The sequence below is a fragment of the Polistes canadensis genome, unplaced genomic scaffold, assembly GCF_001313835.1.
Source record: "Polistes canadensis isolate GaletaPanama2010 unplaced genomic scaffold, ASM131383v1 scaffold_17, whole genome shotgun sequence".
NCBI classification, from domain to species: Eukaryota; Metazoa; Arthropoda; class Insecta; order Hymenoptera; family Vespidae; genus Polistes; species Polistes canadensis.
Genome location: NW_014569564.1, coordinates 265,165 through 273,422, shown reverse-complemented (window position 1 = coordinate 273,422; position 8,258 = coordinate 265,165). Strand labels below are relative to the sequence as shown.

The following is an 8,258-nucleotide window of genomic DNA, read 5'->3' as shown; positions in this document are numbered from 1 at the left end:
TGGGGGTGGGGGTGGGGGTTCAGGTGTAAATTAGAAAAAAGTGGAGTTTCACGGAAACTTTCAGAGTTATACCAGCACCTATACTATCAACTCTCTTTCACTTCCCTCTATCTCTATCTTTCTCTTTCTCTCTCGTGATAGGATAGCACCGAGATCCTCTCGCAAAACTATAACCATGTCCCGTTCTTGTATACATCCATCTATGTCGATGTATTCCTATACTTACGTAAATACTACGTACGTGTATGACTATCTTCTGCTGTTGCTGTTGCTGTAGGTTTATACGTTCTATGTGTGTTTGAAAGAGAAAAGGGGGGGGGGATTTCGAGGAGACGATTCTCTCAAGGAAAACAGACTCACCTCAGAGTATTCGATGAGTGCGAGAAAGATAAGAAGTGGACGTAGATAAATATATATATATATATTGAAGATAACTAGCTGCTGGTCGTCGTACTCTTCGTAACGACACTTTAAAAGTTACCCAATGTCTCGGCTCGATAGAGATGTGTACATCGACATCTCTTCTCGTGAAACTTTTACGACAGAATACTGCGCAGAAAGAGACTACTACTGTCTCTCTTCGAACATCCGCAATTTAAAAGAAAATGATGTCTAAATTAAAAGATGTTCGCTTGCTCGTTCGCTTCTTCGTAGTCTTTCGAACAGAAAAAAGAAAAAGAAACGTGGTTGATTATCATTTTTTCTTTTTTGCATCTCTGAAAGATATTCCGCAATCTTTTTTTTCTTTACTTTACACCCAATTTTGTTTTTACGCGAATCTTGTTTAAATACTGCTTTACTAGGTACTTCATCTGACAGTGAAGTGAGTTAAACAAAAAGTATTTTTCGATAAATGCAATATATTTTGTTTTTGTTTAGACACATTCTTTGAGAACGTATCTCTATCGTGTAAAAATAGAATTACGATTAGATATATTATTTATTTTCTTCTTTCTTCAAAGTTTACACGATCACGAGTTGAGATAAAATAGATAACACTCTCGTGGATAAGAAAAGAAATTTGTGTACGTATTGAAAAAATAAATTGTCGACGATTAAGATTATTATTTTTGTAAGATATTTAAAAATACATATCTATCATATATATGGTAACAATCATAATAGAATATTATTTAGAAACTCCAAACGTGGAACCTTTTAAACGTCTGTAAAATACGCAAAGTCTGTTTAGTTTGTCATCATACGTACGTACCTAAAGTATATACGTACTACGTATCACGAGACAGACTCGAAATTTCGTGATGTTAAGCAGGGAGGCAGGCAGGAAAGCAGGCAAGCAAGCAAGCAAGCAAGCAACCAACCAAGCAGATGGGAACCACCCGTTTGTTTAAGCAGCCTTTTCAACCGTAATAATTCTACGCTTTGACAAGTAACCTCGCAGCTACGGTTTATTATAGTCGACAGTTCGCGTACGTTCGCGCGCGATAAGTTTTCCTACAACGTAGGGGTGGGGGGGAGGGGAGGGGGTGCCTTATACCAACAAATTTTACCGCATGTTGCAGGCTCGCTATAATACACTTCATTTCAATCTCCCTTTTTCTTTATTTCTTTACATCCCAATAGCAAAAGGAATCGCGAGGTTTCTTTCCTTATTTCCTCGTAAAACTTGGTGGTCTTTCGAAAAAGTCTCTTCGAACTACTCCACCGTAGACTTTATGAGACTTATTGAACGAACCAAAGAATTTAAGGTAAAAGCTATGAACGTTTCTAAAGGTCTAGATGAGAATCTGGTTCTCTTCCCAGGTGATACCTTTTGTAAAAGATCGAAGATCGTAGATCTTAAACGATTTGAGAATTTCTTTGGTTTCTTTCTTCAACGAGGATTCGGAGAATTTCGCGTTAGTTGAACGTTCGTTTTAAGTAAGTAAGTAAGTAAGTAAGTAAGTAAGTAAGTAAGTAAGCAAGCAAGGAAGCAAGCAAGCAAGCAAACAAGTAAGTAAGTAAGAGAGGAAGTAAACTCGTTCTCCTTTTCCGTAGCTTAATGCTCGGCTCACCATATCACGCACTTTACTGGCAAGTTAGCAGCAAGTTACCATCGAGTTTGTAAGCAAAGTTCCTATGCCCCCTCCCCCTCCCCCCTCCCTCGTATACCAACCAGTCCAAGCTCTAGGTTCGACCGCTTTGAGAGAACTTTGACACGTATTATGCTCGTTAAGTTAGCTACCAGCTCCCACAGACCACACCAATACCACCTACCTAGAACCAGCCACCACCATCAGCTATCAACCCCGTCCCCACCCCCGCCCTTCCTGCCCTCATACGTGTGGCACGCTTTTCAGAAATGTTCACTAAACTGTTCGATTCTCCTAATCGCTTAGTTTTCCTCTTTTCCTTTCCTTTACTACCTTCCTTCCTTCCTTCCTTCCCTTCCTTCCCTTCCTTCCCTTCCTTACTTACCAACCGAGCCAATTTCCACGACTTTTACTACTTTAAGTTACGTCGGTTGTTTCTTCTATTACCTTCTCTCTCTCTCTCTCTCTCTCTCTTTCTCTCTATACTCCAACGAATGATATTGTTAGAAATTTTCTTCCTGAAAATGGTAGGTTTATCTAGTTTTGTTAATAGATTTAGAAAAGTGACAAAGTTCAAACTTTCACATCGTTCGTCCGAAAGTAATGTTATTAAATGTAATTATTACGTAGACTCTATTTCTCGTTCTAACGAAAATTACTGGTTAAGAGAACTTACCACCAGTACGACGGGATTTGCTTAACTTTTGTTCCTTCAAGAACCACCACCGACGATGGAATATTTGTAAAAGTTCTGCCACCGAGAATATTTCCTTTATTCTCTTATTACGATTTATATATATATGATTACCAACGTATAATATTATTCTTACGAATTCAGAATTGACGATTATATTAACTTAATAGATAATTTAATATATATTTTAAATAATAAAATATAATTATTAATTATATATATATAGGAAACAAAATAATTATTAATAGAAAATTTCTCTTTTACAATTATTTTTTATTTTAATAATTAGTATTCAATTTCCTTGAAAAGTGTTCTTTCTTTTAGGGAAAAATTTTTGAACTTTTTTATGTTCGTAATATTTCTCTTTCTTTTTTTTTTTCTTTTCTTTTTTTTTTTTCTTTTCTTTTTTTTACTATGTATTGAAGTATAATAGGATGTACTCGGATGAGGTTTAAAAATTCTTTAGATTACGCGTACATTGAATTTTCTTTAATAACTTATCACTAAAGAAATATTTTATTTCCCTTTGTTTTTTCGTATTCATTGTTATCTGTAACATTTAAAATTTTTTTATATCTCGACTATGCCCGCTTATTTTTCCTACGTTTAATCTGACTGAAGGATGCAACAGCAATCCTGCAGTAGTCTTCGAATATTTTAAACAATGTAGATATTTTCAGTTTAGAATTTTTAACGCACAATTATTTTTTTCGAGCACAGAGCTTCCAACGAAAAAATTTAAAACTTTCTTTTTATTATTTTTTTGTTTTCTTAGATATTTTTTACATTTAGAGAAAATTAAATCCGAATATAACTCACCTCCCATTCGAATGCATTTTCTATATTTTCCAATATATTACTGTTACAAATGTTAACATATATTTTTTTTTATATAAGAATATTCTATAATAAGTATCGATATTGAACAGAAAATATGTTGTTAACTATCAGAACATCTTACCTGTGAATATATCCTTTTGCAAAAGGGTCAAAGAAGTCTTTGATTCGATAGTAATTCCGATGTAAATCTAATTTCGTGTATACCTATCGATAAGAAAATCGTCTTCCTGTATACGTTTCCAAAGGGATCAAAAGGTAGTAGTTACTTTTATCGAACATCAAATGAAAATCCTTCTTCGACTATGAAAGAAAATTTTTACCACACGGTGTGCATCTCGTTCATGTCAGATTCTTTATTAGATATATATATATAAAAAAAAGAAACCTTACGAATATATCAACGACATATGTGCCCATAATTATAAAAGTGGTCTAAGTCATATATCTCTTATTTCTAAATATTTAAAGGATTACATTTGAATACCAAAAATGAATTCTATATAATATTGAAATAACAAATATTATCTAACGGTTCATTTTTGACAATATTGTGAAAATTATATTGAATTCATTTAGTTTAAAATAATGTGGTATGAAATAACTGATAAATTAAGTTTTTTTTTTTGTAATTTTGTCTTAGACCACTTTCATAATTGAGCCGTTTATTTTGAAAGTGGCATAAGTCACTTTTTCAAAAAAATCGAATTAATGGCAACACTAATTACAATTGAACGGTATCTTTTCATTTAAAAAAAAAAAAGGAAAAAAAGTGACTTATGCCACTTTCAAAATAAACTGCTCAATTATAGGCACATATTTTATGTCAATGATACCTGTTTTTTTTTTATAAAAAATTTTTCTGATTTCGTCATTATAATGATTACTCGGTGCATAAGCTAATGAGTTTTACCCGGGATCGTGAATTTAAAGTTCAAAAACAAAAATAAAATCATTCGATAATCGTTTTTAAACTTTCTATATACATATATATGTATATGTGTGTGTGTATGTGTCTGTGTGTGTGTATATATAGAAAAAGCAGTATAAGGGGGAAAAAGGTGATTTTAATACGTTTTCCCGGTATGCACGCATCGCTCGGCCGGTTGCGTTTAAAATCGAAACTCGTTTGAAATCCCAGGATTAAGCGCTCGCAAATTTTGCCTCGTTAGCGTTTAAATAAAAGCCACATTCAGGTAGCGTGTACAACTACTCGTGCAACCAGCGACCGGGCGAGCATACCAACGTGTGGTGGTTTTCACTCGTCGTTTTATACACAGTTATGTATTTAAATCTTGTTGTCGATGAATGTGCCAGGAAATTTCTTTCCTCTTTCGAAAAAGAAAAACAAAAAAAACAACTTTTCTTTTCGGTAAAATCTTTTTTTTTTTTTTTCTATTTCATACTTTCAAATATTTTCAATCATCCAACGCTGAGAGATATTTTATTATTGTAAAAATATATATATATATATATATTTTAGAATTTTTTAATTTTTTTTTTTTAATAATAATTCATTCCCTAAATTATTTTTTATTAATATTTATTAGAACGACGAATAATTTAGGAGATAATTATGTAAGTAAAAAAAAAAACAAAAATGATAATTAAATATACGGAAATATATAAACTGTTATAAAGATACTTAAAGAAAATTTGATTGACCGAGAAATTTTAGATTAGGGTTGATTATTTTTTTTGTTCCCGCAATTTTTGTAATAACAAATGAAACGTAATTCTCGAATTTATTTATTAGTACTTCCTTCTTTCTTTCTTTCTTTCTCTCTCTGTAGTTCCCTTTCTCTTTCTCTGTACGTCATTGTCTTTGTTTCTCACGGATGTGCTAGTCGGTGAATTCAACTCCTTGATCTAATAAACGTAGTTGACACGAAAGGTTAAGAGGCAATGTTGCAATTTTGTCGTTGAGCTTTGCCGTGACCTACGCGCTCGTATAATTCGACGCTTTCCGCCTATCGCAAAATTTGACGACGAGCTCTCTTTCACTATATTTCTTTCTTTAAAAGAATAAAATTAACTAACGAGAAAATAAAAGAATGCGAAAAGACAAAAGGATAGAATTAACCCATTGAAATTAACAAAATTATATTTCGGTTTATATATATATAATATATAATATATATAATATAATATATATATATATAAAATAAAATAAAATAATAAATAATATATATATAAGGGATGAAAGAAAATATTATAAATACATTCGTTGCTATGTAAAATGATTTTTAAGTATGTAGCAAATATATTCGTGATAAGAATAAAAAATTGATTAATTATTACTACGTCATATTGTCATCAATTTGGTTATCAATAGAAACGTTTTTCAAACACTTTCGATTAATATCATTGTAAATAGTATCATTCTGGTACTATAAAAAGGCTAATTAACTAAACACGTTTATAAAACCACGTAGGGTTAATTCTTTAAACATAGTTATTCATTCTTTCAATTAAATAAATTTGATATTTATTTTTCTTTTACGTTTCTCACAAGTATCGATAGTTCATCAAACGTGTGCATGTGTTATATTTTTTTATCCTTTTTCTTTGAAAAAGTTTTCCCCCTAAAAATATGCGAACCGGGCTTAATGAAATTCGTTTTTTCAGTAACAGAACTGATCGATATGGGTGAATGGAAAATTTGAGAAACGGTATTCCGTTGGTTCCGGCCACGATATATATATGATTGGAAATAGAGATAGGGATAGATAAAAAAAGTGGATTCATAGTAAAAGGATGGTGAATAGTTCGAGTGTGGTGGCAAACAAGTTATATAAATTTTTAATACTTTTCAAGTTGCCATTAATTTTATGTTAGTTATCTAGTTGAAGAATTTTAGATTATTTATGTACTATTTATATTATTATTACTAGTAACATTCTTACTTACTATTTCATCTTTCTCTCTCTCTCTCTCTCTCTCTCTCTCTCTCTCTCTCTCTCTCTCTCTCTCTTTCTGTCAACTCTCAAAAACGCTCGTACATGACTTATTTTTGATCTATGAAGATACATAGCGAATATTCAAAAATTCACGACCGTCTCTACCAGCTTACGTCCAGGAAGAAAATATGTGAGGCTTATAAAGTGCATTCTTCCTTGAAATATATCTATATAGATATTTTGCTCGTTCAAGTTCAAGCAGTTATTACGAAAAACTTTTCAGTTTTTCCCCTCGATGCTAAAGTACGACGACGACGACGAAGACGACGACGACGACGAAGACGACGACGACGACGGTGTTTAAATATTAAAAAGATATACTTTTTTTTCCGAGAGACATATGTATATTCTTGAAATTGATAGTAAATGAAAATAAGTGTATATCTTTTTTCCGTCATTTCTAAATGAAAAACTTTTTTCACTTTTTTACCGTCGTATACGCGTTCAATAAATTATCCTAACGAAAATTTGATTAGATTATGAACAAATTCAAATTCAAATATTAATTAATAATCCGAACAAAAATATAATCGATAAAAATTTTATCTAAATCAAACGAACAATATCAAAATCAAATATTTCAAATAACTTAATTAGTTATTTCTCTCGTCCAAGAATAAAATTATAAACAAATATGGGAAATTGGACATTATGAAGAACTAGAACTTTATTTTGATCAAATTGGACGTTTCTTCCCTTTATTGGAACTACCAATTTAATCAAAATAAAGTTCTAGTTTTTTATAATGTCCAATGTCCTTGCTAAACATATTTATTATTTTCAAATAACGTTGAGTGTAATAACTATGTTGTAGTGTTATTATTATCGTCATCATCATCATAATCATAATCGATGTGTATTAATCTTATATTATATATCTTCATTTCTCTACAAGGAGACCATATAGTCCAATCGAAAACTTTTTTACGATCACGATAGCAGTTACTTCGAGGACTCTTAATGCAGTTTTCTTGTCAAGGAGAGCTCGATCGTTACGCTTCATTTTTTTCCTTTCCTTTTTCTCCCTTGTTTTTTTTTCGTTCATTTTTTTTTTTTTTTTATTCCACTCTCGTTTACCACTTATCCACCAAAATCGTCTGACTGTAATTCTCGGGTTTAGAGAGCCCGTGATATCCTACTCGATCGTCTTCGATGAGAGTTAAGCTCTTCTCAGTTGATTTTTTATTTCTTTTTTTTTTCTTTTTTTTTTTTCATTTATTATACTATCGAAATTTTATCGGAGACGATAACAGTCACGGTTAATAGCATTTGTAAGTATAAATATCCCTTTGACGACTATACGAGAGTATACGAGTGCAATGAATGAATAACAACATAATAAGTTATAGGAAAAGTGTCCGTTGTTTTTTTTTTTTTTTCATTACGAAATAGATCTTTTATGGTTCAATCATCTCGTATTTTTTTTTTTTCTTTTATCAAATATTTTTTAATAACACCTTTTGCAAATGAATATCATAATATAGTAATATGTGATTGATGTAAAAATATAAATAATTTTTGTAGTATTTTCTCTCGTCCAAAAATGATTATAAACCTGTAAATATGAACAAAACCAATACCACAGCGTTAGCTGAACACCATTTTAAAACAGGACATATTTTTAAATTTGACGCAGCAACTATCCTAGATTTAGAGGAAAACTGGTACAAAAGAAATATTAGCGAAACATATCACATATGTAATAATAATACGGTAAATTATAGAACAGACACA

The 8,258-nt window shown here is 31.3% G+C and overlaps 1 protein-coding gene across 4 annotated transcripts in view; it reads left to right on the top strand.

Moving 5' to 3' along the window:
* LOC106793703 overlaps window positions 1-8,258 on the top strand; it is a 185,072-nt gene that overhangs the window by 55,467 nt on the left and 121,347 nt on the right. The gene's annotated exons all lie outside the window — the stretch shown is intronic.